The following is a 21,139-nucleotide window of genomic DNA, read 5'->3' as shown; positions in this document are numbered from 1 at the left end:
CCGGTGTGGCCGAGCGGTTCTCGGCGCTTCAGTCTGGAACCGCACGACCGCTACGGTCGCAGGTTCTGCCTCGGGCATGGATGTGTGTGATGTCCTGAGGTCAGTAAGGTTTAAGTAGTTCTAAGTTCTAGGGGACTGATGACCACAGATGTTAAGTCCCATAGTGCTCAGAGCCATTTCAACCATTTTTTCAACCAGTTAAATGTGTTACCTAGACAAATGTTTTCCCGAAATTTCATTACTCTACATTAATTACACTTTGCTCTTTTAGCCGCGAGGGACATCCGTGTGGTCTCAGGCGCCTTGCCACGGTCCTCGAGGCTCCCCCCGGCCTAGGTTCGAGTCCTCCCTCGGGCATGGGTGTTGTCCATAGCGCATGTTAGTTTACGTTAGATTAAGTTAGGCCTAGGGACCGATGACCTGAGCAGTTTGGTCCCATAAGATCTTACCACAAACTTTTTTTCTGTTTAGTTTTCTTCACTGTGAGTGTATTTACACTTGCTCCCACTACAGTTCTACATCCACACGGATACTCTGCAAATGACATTTAAGTGCCTGGAATGGGGTTCACATAGCCACCTTCACAACTGTGTTATTATTCCAATCCCGTATAGCGCGCGGAAAGAACGAAGACTTACATCTTTCTGTACGAGCTCGGATTTCCCTTATTTTATGATGGTTGTCGGTTCTCCCTATATAGGTTGACGTCAACAAAATATTTCCGCACCGGAGCAGGAAGTTGGTGATTGAAATTTCGTGAGAAGATTCATCGGCAACGAAAAACGCCTTTGTTCTAATGTTGTCCATCCCAAACCCTGCGCCATGTCAGTGACACTCTCTCCTCTATTTCGCGATAGTACAAAACGTGCTGCCCTTCTTTGAACTTTTTCCATGTACTGCGTCAATCTTATCTGGTAAGGATCCCATACCGCGCAGCAGTATTCTAAAAAGAGGATGGACAAGCGTAGTGTAGGCAGTCTCCTTAGTAGATCTGCTACTATTCTAAGTGTCTTGCCAATAAAACGCAGTCTTTGGTTAGCCTTCCTCACAACATTTTCTGTGTGTTCCTTCTAATTTAAGTTGTTCTTAATTGTAATTCCTAGGTATTTAGTTGAATGTATGACCTTTACGTTTGACTGATTTATCGTGTAACCGAAATTTAATGGATTCCTTTTAGCACTCATGTGGATGACCTCACACTTTTCGTTATTTAGGATCAATTGCCAATTTTCGCACCACACAGATACCCTTTTTTAAATCGTTTTGCAATTTGTTTTGACATTCTGATGACTTTACTAGTCGATAAACGACAGCGTCATCCGCAAACAACCCAGGACAGCAACGCAGATTCTCTCCCAAATCGTTTATATAGATACGGAACAGCAAAGGGCCTATAGCCCTACCTTGCGGAACGCCGGATATTGCTTCTGTTTTTCTCGATGACTTTCCGTCAGTTGCTACGAACTGTGACCTCTCTGTCAGGAAATTAAGAATCAAGTGACGTAACTGAGACGATACTCCACAGGCACGCAATTTCACTGGAAGCCACTTGTGTGGCACAGTATGAAAAGGCTGTTGATATACTTTCCGGGATGTGAGGTCTTGGTCCAAGAACTTTTCTGCTCCTTACGTTTCGTCCAGAACTGCGCTGGACTTCCTCAGAGGCGCTGCTCTGCTGAGTCTTGCCGACTGACTGGTCGGGTGTCTGAGAGCGACTATAGAAAAATCAGCTGTAGCGGAACATGCTCTTCAACCGGGCAACCACCAAGTGAAGTTTCCGGATACCGAAGTTTTATCTACAACGTTAAATTACTATCCACGGCTATATAGAGAAGCTATTGAAACATCGCGATAATTTTAATAGGAAAGAGGAGGCTATGAAACTTAGCGATATATGGACAGTGGCTCTACATAATTGCTAACAATTTTTATCTTCGACAAGGTGGTAATCGATAGTCAACCTTATCTTTGCTATGGATTATCACTGCTCATCACGTGTCACCTGAACCACGCCCCACTTTCTCACAATATATAAGTCGCTCTCAGACACCCGACCAGTGAGTCGGCAAGACTCAGCGGAGCAGCGCCTCTGAGGAAGCCCAGCGCAGTTCTGGACGAAACGTAAGGAGCAGAAAAGTTCTTGGACCACGACCTCACATCCCGGAAACTATATCAACAGCCATGTCACCCGGTCGTGAAAGCCTTCATTCTACAAACAGTATGAAAAGCCTTCAGGAAATCCAGAAATACGGAATGCATTTGAAATCCTTTGTCGATAGCACTCGAGACTTCTTGCGAATAAAAAGCTAGTTGTGTTTCACAAGAACGATGCAGAGGCAAGAGACTGAGTGATCCGGTTTATGAGGGAGGGGGGGGGGGGCATATTTTAGGGCACTTTCCCCTACTAGAGCGGTCGGTCAGTGTGGTGGCTCTGCGTTACACACAGTGTGTACAGGAACATGTTTGCTATGCGGAGCACTAGCGTTGCTCAACGGGCGGCAGAGGCAGGTTTCGCTGCTGCCTGAATTCCTGGAGAGGCTAATGAGACGAGTACACGTGCAGCGGCGGTCCGCAGAGGTAAGGCAAAAGCCGGGCGCCCGTACTGTGGACACACCGCGGCGCATTAATTAGAGGGAAAACCCGGGGAAACACGGCGCGCCGCGGAAACAGTGGCGCAGGGGCCGAGCCGCGGGGGACTCGGCACCGGCCTCCCAGCTCTGGAGAACAGCACCCGGGCAGTGCAGAGATCCCGCGTCCGGCCATCCTGATTTAGGTTTTCCGTGATTTCCCTAAATCGCTCCAGGCAAATGCCGGGATGGTTCCTTTCAAAGGGCACGGCCGACTTCCTTCCCCGTCCTTCCCTAATCCGATGAGACCGATGACCTCACTGTCTGGTCTCCTTCCCCGAAACAACCAACCAACCTGGTCCATTACAATGACTGCACCTGTACCGATACCTTGTCATCGGAGTACGAGGTAGGTCGAAAGGACAGGACTCCTCCACGTCTGTCATGATCTCAGACACAGTCACTTCAGTACGGGTTGTCTGTGGTGCACGGTAACGTCTCGAAGTCGAGTGACTACACGAAGTCGACTTACGACAAAATTTCTAGTTGCTGCGATGAATGGGAGCTAGCTCTAAATGTGGAAAAATGTTAAGTTAATGCGGATGAGTGGGAAGAGAAAACGTGTAACGTTCGGATACGGTATTACCAGTGTCCTGCTTGATGCAGTGACGTTGGACGTTGCAATGCAATATGAAGGGGAACGAGCATATGAGAATTGCAATAGGGATGGTGAATGGTGGACTTTGGTTTGTTGGGAGAATTTTAGGAAAGAGCGCTTCACCTGTAGAGGAGACCGCATATAGCATGCCGACGTGACCCGTTCTTGAATACTGCTCGAGTGTTTTGGATCCGCACGAGGTCGGATTGAAGGAAGACATCGAAGCAATTCAGAGGTGGGCTGCTAGATTTGCTACCGGTAGGTTCAAAGAAAACATAAGTGTTACGGAGATGCTTCGGCAACATAAGTGGGAACCCATGGAGGTAAGGCGACGTTCTTTTCGAGAGACAATAGTCAGGACATTTACAGAACCGGCATTTGAAGCTGACTGGTGAACGATTCCACTGCCGCCAACATACCGGGTGATCAAAAAGTCAGTATAAACTTGAAAACTGAATAAATCACGGAAGAATCTACATGGAGTGGTACAAATTGACACACATGCTTGGAATGACATGGGGTTTTATTAGCACCAGAAAAAATAAAAAAGTTCAAACCATCGACCTTGCCGTTGGTGGGGAGGCTTGCGTACCTCAGCGATACAGATACCGTACCGTAGGTGCAACCACAACGGAGGGGTATCTGTTGAGAGGCCAGACAAACATGTGGTTCCTGAAGAGGGGCAGCACCCTTTCAGTAGTTGCAGGGCAACAGTCTGGATGACTGACTGATCTGGCCTTGCAACACTAACCAAAACGGCCTTGCTGTGCTGGTACTGCGAACGGCTGAAAGCAAGGGGAAACTACAGCCGTAATTTTTCCCGAGTGCATGCAGCTTTACTGTATGGTTAAATCATGATGGCGTCCTCTTGGGTAAAATATTCCGGAGGTAAAATAGTCCCCCGTTCGGATCTCCGGGCGGCGACTACTCAAGAGGACGTCGTTATCAGGAGAAAGAAAACTGGCGTTCTACGGATCGGAGCGTGGAATGTCAGATCCCTTAATCGGGCAGGTAGGTTAGAAAATTTGAAAAGGGAAATGGCTATGTTAAAGTTAGATATAGTGGGAATTAGTGAAGTTCGGTGGCAGGAGGAACAAGACTTTTGGTCAGGTGAATACAGGGTTATAAATACACAATCAAATAGGGGTAATGCAGGAGTAGGTTTAATAATGAATAAAAAATAGGAGTGCCGATAAGCTACTACCAACAGCATAGTGAACGCATTATTGTGACCAAGATAGAGACGAAGCCCATGCCCGCTACAGTAGTACAAGTTTATATGCCAACTAGCTCTTCAGATGATGAAGAAATTGATGAATGTATGCCGAGATAAAAGAAATTATTCAGGTAGTGAAGGGAGACAAAAATTTGATAGTCATGGGTGACTGGAATTCGACAGTAGGAAAAGGGAGAGAAGTAAACATAGTGGGTGAATATGGATTGGGAGAGAGAAAAGAAAGAGGAAGCCATCTGGTAGAATTTTGCACAGAGCATACCTTAATCATAGCTAACACTTGGTTCAAGAATCATAAAAGAATATTGTATACATGGAAGAATCCTGGAGATACTAAAAGGTATCAGATAGATTATATAATGGTAAGACAGAGATTTAGGAACCAGGTTTTAAATTGTAAGACATTTCCAGGGGCAGATGTGGGCTCTGACCATAATCTATTGGTTATGAACTGTAAATTAAAACTGAAGAAACTGCAAAAAGGTGGGAATTTAAGGAGATGGGACCTGGATAAACTGACTAAACCAGAGGTTATACAGAGTTTCACGGAGAGCATAAAAGAACAATTGACAGGAATGGGGGAAAGAAGTGCAGTAGAATGGGTAGCTTTGAGGGATGAAATAGGGAAGGCAGCAGAAGATCAAGTAGGTAAAAAGACGAGGGCTAGTAGAAATCCTTGGGTAACAGAAGAAATATTGAATTTTATTGATGAAAGGAGAAAATATAAAAATGCAGTAAATGAAGCAGGCAAAGGGAATACAAACGTCTCAAAAATGAGATCGACAGGAAGTGCAAAATGGCTAAGCAGGGATGGCTAGAGGACAAATGTAAGGATGTAGAGGCTTATCTCACTAGGGTTAAGATAGATACTGTCTACAGGAAAATTAAAGAGACCTTTGGTGAAAAGAGAGCCACGTGTATGAATATCAAGAGCTCAGATGGAAACCCAGTTCTAAGCAAGGAAGCAAAGCAGAAAGGTGGAAGGAGTATATAGAGGGTCCATACAAGGGCGATGTACTGGAGCACAATATTATGGAAATGGAAGAGGATGTAGATGAAGATGAAATGGGAGATGCGATACTGCGTGAAGAGTTTGACAGAGCACTGAAAGACCTGAGTCGAAACAAGGCCCAAGCAGTAGACAACATTCCATTAGAATTACTGACGGCCTTGGGAGAGCCAGTCCTGACAAAACTCTACCATCTGATGAGCAAGATGTATGAGACAGGCGAAATACCCTCAGAGTTCAAGAAGAATATAATAATTCCAATCCCAAAGAAAGCAGGTGTTGACAGATATGAAAATTACCGAACTATCAGTTTAATAAGTCACAGCTGCAAAATACTAACGCGAATTCTTTACAGACGAATGGAAAAACTGGTAGAAGCCGACCTCGGCGAAGATCAATTTGGATTCCGCAGAAATGTTGTAACATATGACGCAATACTGACCCTACGACTTATGTTAGAAAATAGATTAAGGAAAGGCAAACATACATTTCTATCATTTGTGGACTTAGAGAAAGCTTTTGACAATGTTGACTGGAATACTCTCTTTCAAATTCTGAAGGTGGCAGGGGTAAAATACAGGGAGTGAAAGTCTATTTACAATTTGTACAGAAACCAGATGGCAGTTATAAGAGTCGAGGGGCATGAAAGGGAAGCAGTGGTTGGGAAGGGAGTGAGACAGGGTTGTAGCATCTCCCCGATGTTATTCAATCTATATATTGAGCAAGCAGTAAAGGAATCAAAAGAAAAATTCGGAGTAGGTATTAACGTCCATGGAGAAGAAATAAAAACTTTGAGGTTCGCCGATGACATTGTAATTCTGTCATAGACAGCAAAGGACTTGGAAGAGCAGTTGAACGGAATGGACAGTGTCTTGAAAGGAGGATATAAGATGAACATCAACAAAAGCAAAACGAGGATAATGGAATGTAGTCGAATTAAGTCGGGTGATGCTGAGGGAATTAGATTACGAAATGAGACACTTAAAGTAGTAAAGGAGTTTTGCTATTTGGGGAGTAAAATAACTGATGATGGTCGAAGTAGAGAGGATATCAAATGTAGACTGGAAATGGCAAGGAAAGCGTTTCTGAAGAAGAGAACGTCGTTTCTGAAAGTATTTGTATGGAATGTAGCCATGTATGGAAGTGAAACATGGACATTAATAGTTTGGACAAGAAGAGAATAGAAGCTTTCGAAATGTGGTGCTACAGAAGAATGCTGAAGATTAGATGGGTAGACATAACTAATGAGGAGGTATTGAATAGAATTGGGGAGGAGTTTGTGGCACAACTTGACAAAAAGAAGGGACCGGTTAGTAGGACATGTTCTGAGGCATCAAGGGATCACAAATTTAGCACTGGAGGGCAGCGTGGAGGGTAAAAATCGTAGAGGGAGACCAAGAGATGAATACACTAAGCAGATTCAGAATGATGTAGGTTGCAGTAAGTACTGGGAGATGAAGAAGCTTGCACAGGATAGAGTAGCATGGAGAGCTGCATCAAACCAGTCTCAGGACTGAAGACAACAACAACAACAACAACAACAAATGTCCGACAGATGGCGCTTCATCTGATCAGAAGAGCAATAATTAGCATAACAAAGTAAGACAAACCAAAGATGATGTTCTTTACAGGAAATGCTCAATATGTCCACCATCATTCCTCAACAATAGCTGTACTCGAGGAATAATGTTGTGAACAGCACTGTAAAGCACGTCCGGAGTTATGGTGAGGCATTGGCGTCGGATGTTGTCTTTCAGCATCCCTAGAGATGTCAGTCGATCACGATACCTTTGCGACTTCAGATAACCCCAAAGCCAATACTCGCACGGACCGAGGTCTGGGGACCTGGGAGGCCAAGCATGACGAAAGTGGCGGCTGAGCACACGATCACCACCAAACGATGCGCGCAAGAGATCTTTCACGCGTCTAGCTATATGGGGTGAAGCGGCATCCTGCATAAACATCGTACGTTCCAGCAGGTGTTTATCAGCCAGGCTGGGGATGATGCGACTCTGTAACATATCGGCGTACCTCTCACCCGTCACGGTAGCAGTTACAAAACCAGAATCACGCATTTCTTGGAGGAAAAAAGGCCCGATAACGGTAGATGTGGTAAATGCAACCCATAACGTGACTTTCACGTCGTGCAACACGACAGTTCTAGGATTTTCGGTAGCCCAAATTCTGCAGTTCTGGGCGTTGACAGACCCTCGAAGCGTGAAATGAGCTTCGTCGGTCCAAAACACGTTACTCAACCAATCGTCATCTTCCGCCATCTTTTGAAACGCCCACACCGCAAATGCCCTCCGCTTCACTAAATCGCCAGGTAACAGTTCATGATGCCGATGGATTTTGTACGGATAGCCTCGGAGGGTACGCCTAAGTGTCAACGAAACAGTAGTGTATGGAATGCCGGTGCGACGTGCGACTGCACGAGCGCTGACTTCCCCGTGCATAGACGAACCCGCTACAGTCTCCATTTCTTCCTGAACTGTCTCAGCAGCATTACGCCTCGTGCTCGGTCGGCCACTACGGGGTCTATCGTCTAAACAAACCGTGGCTTCGAACTTCGAAATCATTCTCGCCACAGCTGCATTTGTCAACGGACCTTTACCCGTTCGAATCCCCTTCCTATGGCGATAGGATCGTAACGCTGAACTAGCACATTCCCCATTCTGATAATACAGCTTCACTAAAAGCGCCTTTTCAGGTAACGTCAACATGCTGCGATTGCTGGCGCATCTGATTCTCTCTCTCATTACAGTTCCTTTTATACACGATTGTCATGCGCAGTCACTGACGTTTTGCTGTCCAGCGCCATCTGTCAGACATTTTGTGAACTTTTTTTTGTTCTAAGAAAACCCCATGTCATTCCAAGCATGTGCGTCAATTTTGACCTCCCTATCTACATTATTACGTGGTTTATTAAGTTTTCAAATTTATACTGACTTTTTGATCAGTCGGTACATTGCGTGTAAGGACCACGAAGATAAGATACTAGAAATTAGGTCTGATACGGTGGCAAACAGTCGTTTTCCCTCCCACTGAAACAGTTGTGGTACAGGGTACCATCCGCCAGGCATCGTTCGGTGGCTTGTGGAGTGTCGATGTAGATCCATATGTAGAAGGAAGTGACTTCCAAAGCCATCTAGCACAGTTTCTGAAAGGATTAGTCATCCGAAACACGATTCGCGCTTTTCTAACAGCCTAGCCATGGATCCATCTGGGAGACGCTCCGCATGCATCTATGGTGTCGCGGCCGCACCCTCAGTAGAAAGGACTCATGAAGCTGGATTTGTTCTCACATCGGTAGAGATGCAGTTTCGGTGACATCAGAAATCCTAAACTTTTTGTACGCATCTAGCTGTTTAACTAATACTGCTAGAAATTTTGCTTAAATTCACTGGTACGAGAGTTAAAATATAAGGCTACTAGACACTGATAAGCCAAAATATTTTTAACAGTTCCCACCGCTACGTTGGTTGCCTCCTGATGGCGTTGCGGGCACGTGACGTAGTAACAGAAAAGTATGCAAGCGGAGCAGACACTGACGGAGCATCAACCTAGCAAAGACGTGTGTTGTAAATGGGGAAATCCTCTGATATAAGCGACTTTTACAAAGGCACGGATTATTATTACGCATGCCCTGTGAATGAGTATCTCGAAAACAGCGAAGCTGGTCGAATGTTCACGTGCTACTGTCGTCAGCATCTACGGAAAGGGGTAGAAGGACAGTGGAACTACCACTACGCGCTAAATGGTTGGACGTCCACGACTCTTCACAAAACTTGGGTTTAGAAGGCTTGTCTGCTCTATAAAATAGGATGGATGGTGATCTCTGGCATCTCTGCCGAGAGAGAACGATGCTGATGAAGACGCACTTTCGTCGTACGTTGTTGAACATGGAACTCGGCAGCAGACCACCCCTGCGTGTTCAGAAGTTGATCCGACGAATCGACAGTTACGATACAGTGGGTGCGGGACCATCGGCATTCCATCGCCCATCAGTGGAAACGTGTCGGTTCTTCGGATGAATCGCATTTTGGCTACACCAGGTCGTTGGTCGTCTCCTCAAATGCCGCCATTGACGTGAACGTCGGCTCGAAACGTGCAGCGCGCCACGGACGCAGTACTGTGCTACGGGCGAGTTTCTGCTGCGCTTGCATCGGACCTGTGGTAGTAATGGAGGACACGCTAAGAGCTGCGAACCATCTGCATCCCTACACGCTTGATGTGTTCTCCGGCGGCAGTGTGATCTTTCAGCAGTCTGAATCTTTCCGCGTCTCGGAGCCAGAACCGAGCTACAGTGGTCTCAGGAGCATTGTAACAAACTCACTCTGATGTCTCGGCGACCAAATTCGCCTAACGCACATCCATGGATCTCGTCTGGATCGCTATCTGGCGCCATCACCGAGTACTCAAATCAGCGCCCCGTTGTCTACGCGCATTACGTGACCTGTGCGTAGACGTGTAATGCCACGTATCTCCACAAACGTACCAACAACTGCCGGATTCCTGATCCGCAAAATTAGTGATGTATTTCGTTCCAGAGACGGTAAAACAAGCTGTTAATTAGGTGGTCATAATGTTTTGGCGCATCAGTGTAAATGCTTCATTGCTGTTAAAGTTGTATAATTTCGAAAGTACTGCATGCAAAAATATGGTTGCTGCATGAAAACAACCCTAGAATCACCAAGTTTGCATTTTGCGCGCTACGAATGTCTCATGAGCGGCCATCCATTCACACGACCCATGTCCGAGTGGTTGTCAAGTTGGCTCCACTTTTATGTAGCAACTTCCTGTCTGCGGTCATCACAACACTAATGATGCGTTCTCTGGCCCTTTCCCGTGTTCCCTGCAGAGTGGATACGTAAACACATAAACACGTGAACAAGTGGCAAGGGAATAGAGGCACATCATATTCACCACCACGCCCAATCGAGCGATGCGAAAGTTCGTCGTTTAGGTAGCGACGAACATCAATGCTCCAATGACCGGGCCGCCTCCTCTTGTTGGAAGGCGAAATTCTCGGAAACAACCACAAACTATCAAGCTAAAAGGCGTCACTCATAGGTATTCTCACAGAACAGAAACGGCGCATACAGCTTCCTCTGTGAAACTTCTAACAACCCTACCACAACGAAAGTCAATATTTAATCATGATTGTGGTGTTGATCACGCTGCCAAATACTGCATTTCCGGGCAACAACAAAGTTATTATGTGGCAGGTGTCATTAGAGCAGAGTTAATAAAGTCATTTCATGTAATAATGAATAAACTAGGCACTCATATTTTCGTGTTTCCCACGTTGGTCTCGTTGTAAAATCATGGCTCAATCGTCGAAAATCTAGTTGGTGATGATTCCAAGCTCGGACGCAAAGACGCCTAGGTTTTATTCTGCTATATTCAAAAGTTTTATAGATGTATTTCACAAACCATTCTTGAAGATTACACTTTTGAAAGTTAGCACAATGGTGATGTAAAAAAATAATCAGCACTTCGAATTTAAGTGACACTTCCTTTTTATTGCTTTTGTTGCAATATCACGTAACACACGAAACATCACTTGGCAATACAAAACATACTTGAAAACATCTTCCTCACTGTTAAAGTTCACATTTTATAAGCTGACTACAATATGCGTCTTTCCAACATGACGTCCAAGACTTGACCTTCTCAAGGTCCGACTCTTTAACTAACTACTCATAACCGCTTACGCGCCCAAAAATCAGAGTTACAAGTACATCAAAGATCATAGTGACAAAAGAAACAATACACATACGAATAACATCATTGCAATATAAATACATCGATGTATCAAAGTACCTCTACATTAATGAAATCAAATCTGAATGTTGTCTCAGAAATATGTTAACTACTTTACAGAAACACAGTAGAATATTACTGGTATCGAGAGGTGCATGTGAGGTGCCGTAATGGTTACGTAATTCAAGTACCATTACAAACTGCACAGAAAACATCAACCTTCGGAGTGATCTCGTTCACTCCCCACTCTCACATAATTGCTGGCTAATCCTCCCTGATAAATGGAAGGTTGCTTCGTCGCTGAATATCAGCTTTGAGGCGACATGTTCATTCTCAAGTGCTTGCTGCGCTGTCACGCAAAACTGAAGGCGCCGGCCATAAACTTCTGGTTTGATTCGTACCACGAGCTGCAGATGGTAGGCTTCGAAATGTAACGGCCGTCGCAAAAGCTTCCACACAGTCTGCTGCGGTATTCCAACTTCGTGGCTGGCACGAACCGTTGGACTTCGTACCAAACTCAGCCCCACCATCTCCACACTTGAATCTGGCACCCTGGATCAACTGGAAATTTTCTTTTTATAGAGACAACCAGTAAACCTAAATTGTCGATACCAACACACAGTTGTCTGTTTACAGGGCGGTACTCTTCCATGATTCCTTCTGAATGCACACTACACTGTTCTAACAGGTAAACATCTTACAACATCCAAGACAGTCCGTCAGGGGCTCGTTTACCATCTCCATGTCTCTGGTTCTTCTGTTTTTATCATTAGTCATTCGTTAGATTGCCACTAGTCTGAGTTACCATTTTGTGAAGTGAATGCAACTCTTGGCTGCCTATCTCATCGCTCGCGAAAGTGTTTTTTGCTGGACCTACCCGGAGGTCGAGTCTTGGTGCACCGTCTGTGACTGGCCCTTGTGTTTTATTATTGTATTTGTTGATTTATTGTATGTTTATAAATTTTTTTTACATAATTACCATTCTTGGCGTTACGGCAGGTTTAAATGGTTGCGCTAAAAAGTTTACCATCATTTTGTCTCACCCGTTTGGTGATGAGTTGCCTGTCTTTTTAAATTAACCTTTGCCATTGCATTACTGTTTTACAAGACGTTTGTTAAATTTTTTATAATTGCCGTTCTTGCCGTTAAGGGCCTTCAGCAGTGACTGTGGTTACATGCCTTAAAATTCTAATTGGGATCACATTGGCTTGTTTTTAAAACATTATTTTCTGTGTCTGTATTTTATGCTCCTTTGGAAAACTGTAACGCACTGAAAACACTATTAATTACACAGTTGTTTATTCCTTCATTAATAACGTGTGATGTCTTTATTTATTGCTGAGTCTGGAATTACCGTTTAAAAATAAATGTGTGTAATTGCAAAAGGCAACCAATAGTAACCGGTGTGATAACGTAGATTTTCCCGGCGTATCAAATACTGATGATTTTCACGGGTTTGTAGCCAGGTTTCATCGTGGTGGCGACAACACGATATTTCGGCGGACCATCTGGCCGCCATCTTCAGGTGAGATCGAGTGCAGAATCACCCCAGAACGGATTGTGCACTCACTCTCACCTGAAGATGGCGGCCAGATGGCCCGCCGAAATATCGTGTTGACGCCAGCACGATGAAACCCGGCTACAAACCCGTGAAAGTCATCAATAGTAACTGATTACGGCCACGTCCACAGTCGTAACCGAATCCTGGCTTCCTTGACTACCAGGTTTCAGTATGTACTCCTGTTTAAGTAATCAGCTTATGTGGAACATCATCTGGCAGAGTTTCGACTGCAACGGCCCATCAACGCTGCATTGCGTTTGAATTTTCGTGGACGTCTTGAGAAAAGTTACAAAGCAAAAATTAAGAAGCGTCATGTAAGTATAGTCATTCCAAGATCTTTTGAATGTCGTTACAAGCATTACATTGCTCCATTTTTACACTATGTACGTTCCTGAGTACCTCTGACCTCTGTTGATACATGCATTAAGAGGCTTAACCGCAACCACAAAATTGTGTGCTCCTTCGGGTACTATAATATTCTGAAAACTCTGTTTTGATACCGTCAACGTTCCTCGAAATGAAAGACGTGTTACATTTTACACGAATCACCGTAGATACAAGGTGATTTGAAGTCTTTCCTTCAAATCGAGATGTTCGCTGACGCTTCCCGGCGAAGCCGACCACTGCGACGTTTAATTCGCCAGTAATCGGACGAGAAGACTTCACTGAAAAAGCAGGGTTTACTGACAAGGAGCGCAGCATACGTACCCCAGTAAACTGATAGAGTGGTTGTCGACAAGAAAACCTTACGAATGAGATACATTAAATGTGTTCGCTATTTGGAACATGGAGAACCATCAGCAGCTGTAGAACTGAATGACGACAATGAAAAGTTGTGCCAGACCAGGACTCTAACCCGTATTTCCCGGTTATCGCGAGCATTGGCCTTGCCTTTTTCTTAACCGCAGGCACAGTTCATAATGTTTGAAAAAATAAATAAAATAAAAGTAAATGGCACAAGGGAGTTCCGAACCCGGCGTGGCCGCCATACAGTCCTAAAGCCACAATTTTACTCCGGATTTCCTGCTCACTTTTTTTTTCTTTTTTTTACTTTTTAGGTGCGTTAGCCACTTTTTTTCATTTTCTTACTTGTCATTTTCTTAACTCAAAAAGAAGACAGAGGTTTTGTCTGTTTTATGGCAAAAACAATTACTGCATTTCTTCTACCTCTTGTAGACGGAAATGGAACAATAAATTGAAAAAAAATGCATCACCCGGAAATCTAACTCAGGCTACCTACCAAGTTTAATTTTTTTTTTTTAGTAGCATAGCCAGTGGCAGGCTGGAGGAGTCAAGGCGGGTAGGGGTCGAGTTCCGAGGCCGGGCCGCAGTGTCTCTCTCCTCCTTCCACTTAAGCGCACCACCGCATTTCTCTTTCTTTTTGTTATACAGGGAGGTCCATTGACCGTGACCGGGCCAAATATCACACGAAATAAGCGTCAAACGAAAAAACTGCAAAGAATGAAACTCGTCTAGCTTGAAGGGGGGAACAGATGGCGCTATGATTGGCCCGCTAGATGGCGCTGCCACAGGTCAAACGGATATCAACTGCATTAAAAAAAATAAGAACCCCCATTTTTATTACATATTCGTGTAGTACGTAAGGAAATATGAATGTTGTAGTTGGACCACTTTCCTCGCTTTGTGATAGATGGCGCTGTAGTAGACACAAACATATGGCTCACAATTTTAGACGAACAGTTGCTAACAGGTAGGTTTTTTAAATTAAAATACAGAACGTAGGAACGTTTGAACATTTTATTTCGGCTGTTCCAATGTCATACATGTACCTTTGTGAACTTGTCATTTGTGAGAACGCATGCTGTTGCAGCAGCGCTCCTGCAAGGCGGTAGCAGTGAGTGCAGACGGCGCCGTACTGCCGCTGGTGGAGTACAGTCTGATATTCTCTGTGTTTTACTGTCCCTGTTAATACATCTCGGTAAAACGCATATCTCTCGGCACTAATTTGGAAAGCCTCCGTCCAGTGGGCAGGTAATATTCCGCTTTCAGAACTATTTCGTTTTTAACGTTTTCCGCAGGTGTCAGCGTCGTTCGAAAGGACAATGTAAGTTACAACTGAAGGGGTATTTTCGACCTCCACTTTTGGTCTGGCCGTGAAGCGTGCACGGATATCCGACTGGTCAAGGCGACTGCTCACGAAAAGCGGAAAATCCGGAGTCGAGTGCCGGTCGGGCACAATTTTCCAACGTCACACATTTGGATGTTGCCTGTATTCGCAACTACGAATACATTCCTGTATAGCTGTATTTCTCGTGATTTTGTACGTCAATCTTCAAGACGCTACAAGTTCAGCTCTTTCAGTATCCCTGTGACGCTCTTCCTGTAGTCAAACAAACAATATAAAATTACTTCTAAAGCGTTAAAAGTGCATTATCAGTGGTAAAGGAACATACTGAACAGGGGCAGTACAGAACTGTAGTGAAAGTTAATTGGAAGCCGGCGCATAAAATTTAAGGCATAAATCGGAAAACACAATGAAAATTTTTCCCCTTTTCACGTGCGACATGCAAGTTTCTAATTTAGTTGTGACATATGTGGCGATGTGGAACAACGCGCCACAGTCATAAGTTAAGAGAACGTACACATGCGCCGCTCCTATTAAGAAGCATCTTGCTACTGAACAAAATGGAAGGTCGCAAAACCTTACAGTCCACACTGTCAAAATCTACTATACCAATTAATAGTTAGCAGCAATAGCACTAAAGTCCAGACGTCCGTATGACTTACCCTCTCAGGGACTGTTTGTATAGTTCGTCCAAAAGAAAAAAATGTAACAGTCACATAGGCGCTTTCTTTAGATAAGGATAAGTACAGTTCACAGTTCGCAATCTGCCTACCCGAATCGTATTTGCGTTACACGCATGACGTTTAATGAACTGTGTTATGCGCAATGAACTTATAGGCATATTCATTGTTTTCAGAATTCTGCGCCGCTTATTTTCATCTATGCCAATGATTTGCACGTGTGCATGTGACAAACTGCACCGTGGTTCGGAGTTGACGTTAATCTGCCGGTCGCGCTACAACAGGCTGGGTGCGTCAGCAGCCAGAGCGACCTCCGTGTTCTCTACTCTGTTTATCGGCTGTTACACCACGTGGTAGTAACTCGGTCACTGAGGAACGTTTTATGGTTCCAGTGACAACTAATGTAATGACTGTCCGGCTTGCAGAGTCCATTAGAAACAGCCTGGACTTCACGACGACTTGCTTCTCCATTTTATGCCGGAAAATAACAGAGTACCACCAGAATAGTGACCGCTTGCGCCTTTGACAAGGCGGAAAATTCCTATAAAAGCTAGAATGACGGGCGTGCTAGCGCTACTTGCAGTATGTGCCGGCGAATGAGCGTCTGTTACTCGATAGGCTGGAACTAATATCCTCTCTCTTCTCCCTCCAATATTCTGCAGACTTCGGTTTTCAACGCCAATGCCATCATTTCTCTTTGCGGCTGGCCACCATTGCTCAGTCACTTACTGCAGCGTAGTAAACGCTTTTCATACCTAGATCTACATTTATATCTATACTGTGCAAACAACTGTGAAGTGCGTGGCAGAGGGTACGTCTCACTGAAACAGTTTTTAAGGTTTATTCCCCTTCCATGCACGTACGGAGCGGTGGAGGAATAATTGTTTCAGGGTCTCTGTGCGTTCACTAATTAATCTTATCCTCACCACCCATATTCTAAGCGATACGTAAGGCCCCAAGAGGCATCATATAAAGCCTACTCTTCAAACTTTGTTAATACGAGGTGCATTCAAGTTCTAAGGCTTCCATTTTTTTTCTCCGTACTGGAAAGAGATAGAAACATGCGCATTGTTTTAAAATGAGGCCGCGTTCATTGTCAATACGTCCCAGGGATGGCAGCACCGTGCGGCAGATGGAATTTTACCTCCAGCGGCGAGAATGAGAACTGGTTTAAATACTTAAAATGGCGAAGTTTTCCTTACTTGAACAGCGTGCAATCATTCGTTTTCTGAATTTGCGTGGTGTGAAACCAATTGAAATTCATCGACAGTTGAAGGAGACATGGGTGATGGAGTTATGGATGTGTCGAAAGTGCGTTCGTGGGTGCGACAGTTTAATGAAGGCAGAACATTATGTGACAACAAACCGAAACAACCTCGGGCTCGCACAAGCCGGTCTGACGACACGATCGAGAGAGTGGGGAGAATTGTTTTGGGGGATCGCCGAATGACTGTTGAACAGATCGCCTCCAGAGTTGGCATTTCTGTGGGTTCCGTGCACACAATGCTGCATGACGACCTGAAAATGCGAAAAGTGTCATCCAGGTGGGTGCCACGAATGCTCACGGACGACCACACGGCTGCCCGTGTGGCACGTTGCCGAGCAATGTTGACGCGCAACGACAGCACGAATGGGACTTTCTTTTCGTCGGTTGTGACAATGGATGAGACGTGGATGCCACTTTTCAATCCAGAAACAAATCGCCAGTCAGCTCAATGGAAGCACACAGATTCACCGCCACCAAAAAAATTTCGGGTAACCGCCAGTGCTGAAAAAATGATGGTGTCCATGTTCTGGGACAGCGAGGGCGCAATCCTTACCCATTGCGTTCCAAAGGGCACTACGGTAACAGGTGCATCCTATGAAAATTAATTAGAAAAATTAGAAAAAAAGTTCTAAGAACTTGAATGCACCTCGTAAACTTTCTCGGGATTCAATACGGTATAGCAGTGTCTGTGTATAGAAGAAGTACGATGAATGCATGTGTTAAAAGACATTGCACTGTGCTCAAACATAGGCACTACAATACCGAATTTATCCCCCGATACGAACCTAGTGACTTTCGCTTTAGTGTCTCCCCTGTACGGGAATTACAGTAGGTGTCCGAGTGCAGGTTAATGAGACACGGACGACGGCATATTGTACTTTGGGGTCTGCAAACAATCCTGTCAGAGGAACGTCCGCAGCGGAATATTACGGCAGAGGTTGAAAATACCGCTTCAGTTGTATCATTCTCTTTATTTAAAACACGACGAGTTTCGGGCTCTTATATGCCCATCATCAGGAGTTACCTGAAGAATCATAATCATTCAATTTCAGATACAAACACGAACTGAAGCATTCAACATATTCACCGTAAGGGTCCTGTTTTAAACATTTTATAAGAAGTAGAAACCATCCACAGCATTAAACGAGATACCTCGCGCATTTTCAGTGAGAAAACTGTGCTTAAGTACACAGTCCTGCCGAGTAACTTTCCTTTTTTGAACCATTGTCCAATCTCCTTTGCTTCCCCTTCTGGTTTGTGCTTATTGTACGCTATCCATGTGTACTTCGTAATCGGATCAGTTGCTTTGGTGGCCCTTAATCAGCCTTAGCTACTGTAGGGAATCTGCCTATCTCTTATAGTGAGCACGCTCCATCCAGTTTCTTTTAAACAGCTCTAAAATGTCCTCTTTTAATGAAAGTCTGTATATTTTTAATTTTTTACTCTATGACTAAGGAGCATTATAGTGGGTCATTATCTGTGTCCCCACTGACTTAAAATTTGCCTGTCTTTCATGGTCGTAAATTTGTCTCAGGTCTTATCTTGTGCAAGCCTCGTTGCGTCGTCGGATTTTAGTTAGCAGTTTTTGAGTTGATCCCACGTTTAATGCGTCCTTTGAGTGCTATTTCTGCTAGCTATTAATCGGTGTAGTATTTTTTGACAGTGTGGACTGTAAGGTTTTGTGACCTTCCATTTTGTTCAGTAGCGAGATGCTTTTCAATAGGACCGGCACAAGTGTACTGTGGCGCGTTGTTTCACGTCGCGAAATACATCACAACTAAATTAAGAACTTGCATGTCGCACGTGAAAAGGGGAAAAATTTTGATTGTGTTTTCCGATTTATGCCTTAAATTTTATGCCCCGGCTTCCAATTACTTTGACTACAGTTTTGTACTGCCCCTGTTCAATATGTTCCTTTAACACTGATGAAGCATTTTTAACGCTTCCAAGTAATTTTCTATTGTTTGTTTGACTAGTGGAACAGTGTCACAGGGATACTGAAAGAACTTGTAGCTTCGTGAAGATAGACGTAGAAAATCGCGAGAAGTACAGGTATACAGGACTGTATTCGTATTTGCAAATACGGGTAACAATCAAATGTGTAATAGAATGCCTACATTGAAAATTTGCGCCGGACCGGCATTCGAGCCCGAATTTTCCGCTTGTCGTGAGCAGTCGCCTTAACCATTCGGACATCCGTGCACGCTTCACGGCCAGACCGAAAGCGGAGGTTGAAAATACCCCTTCAATTGTAAGGTCCTTTTGGTTTAAAACACGACCAGTTTGTTTCCCCCATTCGTGTATGCTACGCTCGCTGGTGGGTCACCACGTCCTGTACTAGTCCACCGTCGCGAACGGGCTCACAGCTCAAAGTGTAACTGTCCTCATGTTCATGCCATATGTCTTTACCCAGGCAGTCATCCGTATTTTTTTCTGGTGTCTCTTTGCCATGGACTTATGTTTTACCGCACCTAGTCCGACCGCTGATTTCTAAATTATTATATGGAGCTTCTTTTTCACTTTTTATGTGTATTACTGTGTGCAAAAACTATAAGCTCCGGTCTCTTGTTTTTTGAGTATAACACGTAATGATCATGGGCATATCAGACCCCGAGGCCGGTCGTGTTTTAAATAAAAAGGACCTTACAATTTAAGCGGTATTTTCAACCTCCGCTTTTGGTCTGGCCGTGAAGCGTGCACGGATGTCCGAATGGTTAAGGCGACTGCTCACGACAAGCGGAAAATCTGGACTCGAATGCCGGTCGGGCACAATTTTCCAACGTCACACATTTGGATGTTGCCTGTATTCGCAACTACTAATACATTCCTGTATAGCTGTATTTCTCGCGACTTTTTACGCCTATCTTGAAGACGCTACATGTTCAGTGCTTTCACTCTGCAACAAACCCCTGACCATTCGTACTGCCCTCTAAAAGTTGTTAGCCCTATTACGTACGAATCCCAGACATATATAAAACATTCTAGGGTGGATCACACGGTGTTTTGTATGCAACCTCCTTAGGAGACTGATTGCATTTCGCTACGATTCTACTAACCAGCCGTAATCTGCCACCAGCTTTACCCACAACGGTGCGATCGTTCCAGTCATATCCCGACAACCTGTTACACCCACGTATTTTTAAGGGTTGACCGACTCCAATTCTGACACGTTCTTACTCTGGACTTAGGATACTGTGTCTTTTTAGGTTTTTGAAGTGTACGATGTTACATCTCTGAACACTTGAGCAAAGTTGCCTGCCTTTGCACCACTTCGTCGTTTTACCAAGATCTGACTGAATATTTGTGCAGCTTTATCCGGACACCACTTCATTATAGACCACTGCATCGGGCCGGCCGGAGTGGCCGAGCGGTTAAAGGCGCTACAGTCTGGAACCGCACGACCGCTACGGTCGCAGGTTCGAATCCTGCCTCGGGCATGGATGTGTGTGATGTCCTTAGGTTAGTTAGGTTTAAGTAGTTCTAAGTTCTAGGGGACTGATGACCACAGCACTTGAGCCCCATAGTGCTCAGAGCCATTTGAATCATTTTTTGAACCACTGCATCGTCGACGAAAAATTTGAGCCCACTACTGAAATCCTCACTCCCCCTCACAATGCCTGCCTAACAGTGGCAGCAGCGGCGTGGGCCAGTGCTGGCTGGACCACAATGATCCCACAATAAAGATAGCAAACATCGATGTTAAAGCCGATATCGTTATTTCAGTTCTGAATAACCAGTATCTTTCGTTATTTGTTTGATATCAGTTACAACAGTTTTCTTTATTATTTACTAATATTTGGGTAAAAAACCGGTATATCAGTTTTCCATAAAATGTGCCAAAATTGTCTACTTTCAAGTACGAGGTGCATTCAAGTTCTAAGGACTCCGATTTTTTTTCTAATTAACTACTCACCCGAAATTGATGAAACTGGCGTTACTTCTCGATGTAATCGCCCTGCAGACGTACACATTTTTCACAACGCTGACGCCATGATTCCATGGCAGCGGCGAAGGCTTCTTTAGGAGTCTGTTTTGACCACTGGAAAATCGCTGAGGCAATAGCAGCACGGTTGGTGAATGTGTGGCCACGGAGAGTGTCTTTCATTGTTGGAAAAAGCCAAATGTCACTAGGACCCAGGTCAGGTGAGTAGGGAGCATGAGGAATCACTTCAAAGTTGTTATCACGAAGAAACTGTTGCGTAACGTTAGCTCGATGTGCGGGTGCGTTGTCTTGGTGAAACAGCACACACGCAGTCCTTCCCGTACGTTTTTGTTGCAGTGCAGGAAGGAATTTGTTCTTCAAAACATTTT

At 44.6% G+C, this 21,139-nt stretch overlaps 1 protein-coding gene across 1 annotated transcript in view; it reads right to left on the bottom strand.

Annotated features, from left to right (window-relative positions):
• LOC126109828 (acetylcholinesterase-like) overlaps positions 1-21,139 on the bottom strand; it is a 701,016-nt gene that overhangs the window by 244,407 nt on the left and 435,470 nt on the right. The window lies entirely within an intron of this gene.

The sequence above is a fragment of the Schistocerca cancellata genome, chromosome 12 (assembly GCF_023864275.1).
Source record: "Schistocerca cancellata isolate TAMUIC-IGC-003103 chromosome 12, iqSchCanc2.1, whole genome shotgun sequence".
In the NCBI taxonomy this organism is placed as follows: Eukaryota; Metazoa; Arthropoda; class Insecta; order Orthoptera; family Acrididae; genus Schistocerca; species Schistocerca cancellata.
Note: the sequence above shows the minus strand (reverse complement) of the source record. Positions and strands in the feature narration are given on the sequence as shown.